Consider the following 1,051-nt stretch of genomic DNA (forward strand, 5'->3'; position numbering starts at 1 on the left):
TTGTTTTCTTAGCTATTTCATCATACATTATATTCCATATCTTCTTATTCTATCATCGTTCTGATTTCTTTTTCTTTCTTTTTAGGTGTAGCTCCAGGTTATGACCCGAGGGAATCCCTCAATATTGATTGAAGGGGATCCCGAGCTTGAACGTACAATTAGAAGAAAAGGGAAAGAGCCTGTACAAGAACAGTCTAATTTAGCTGATTTGGAAGTGGAAGGATCTGAAAACATGGCAGAACAGAATGAGCAACAGCGAACATTATCCGATTATGCCAGACCTTCAGTGTTGGGGACACAGTCGAGCATTGTGCGTCCCCCGATTACAGCTCAAAACTTTGAGTTAAAGTCGGCATTCATCCACATGTTACAGCAGTCCGCACAATTCAATGGTTTGGCCGATGAGGATCCAAACAATCACATAGAGAGCTTTCTCGAGGTGTATGATATGCTGAAGATAAATGGGGCGACGGATGATGCCATCAAATTGAGAGCCTTCCCATTTTCCCTAAAGGGGAGAGCGAAGCAGTGGCTACACTCGTTACCTAGAGCGTCAATTACCACGTGGGAGGAGATGGTGGAAGCTTTTCTAGCCCGTTATTTCCCTCTCGGAAAATCAGCAAAGCTTAGGAACGAGATCTCATCCTTTGTTCAGTTGGAATTGGAGTCTCTATTCGAGACATGGGAAAGGTTCAAGGACCTCGTGAGGAAGTGCCCGCAACACGGATTCCCGGAGTGGATGATTGTTCAAACCTTTTAAAATGGTTTGAACCCGAGTACAAGGCAACTCTTGGATGCGGCAGCATGAGGTACCTTAGGTAGCAAGACCCACGATGAGGCCCGTCAGTTGATTGAAGAAATGGGGTTAAACAGCTACCAATGGAATGCTAGGGTGAAGAAAAAGGTGGCCGGTCTCCATGAGATAGATGCGCTAACTTCATTGGCGGCCCAAGTGAAAAATTTGAGTAAGAAGTTAGATCTTCTAACTTCAAATAGAGTGGCGGCCGTGACTAATTGCACCGGGTGTGGCGGAGGACATGCTCCCTCCAAT

At 45.4% G+C, this 1,051-nt stretch overlaps 1 non-coding gene across 1 annotated transcript; it reads right to left on the reverse strand.

Annotated features, from left to right (window-relative positions):
• Nucleotides 1–622: 622 nt before the first annotated feature.
• LOC120264041 lies at nt 623–729 on the reverse strand. Its single transcript, XR_005537223.1, has one exon. It is a non-coding gene; the product is annotated as a small nucleolar RNA R71 (small nucleolar RNA).
• Nucleotides 730–1,051: the final 322 nt, after the last annotated feature.

Source organism: Dioscorea cayenensis, chromosome 6 (genome assembly GCF_009730915.1).
Source record: "Dioscorea cayenensis subsp. rotundata cultivar TDr96_F1 chromosome 6, TDr96_F1_v2_PseudoChromosome.rev07_lg8_w22 25.fasta, whole genome shotgun sequence".
Taxonomy (NCBI): domain Eukaryota; kingdom Viridiplantae; phylum Streptophyta; class Magnoliopsida; order Dioscoreales; family Dioscoreaceae; genus Dioscorea; species Dioscorea cayenensis.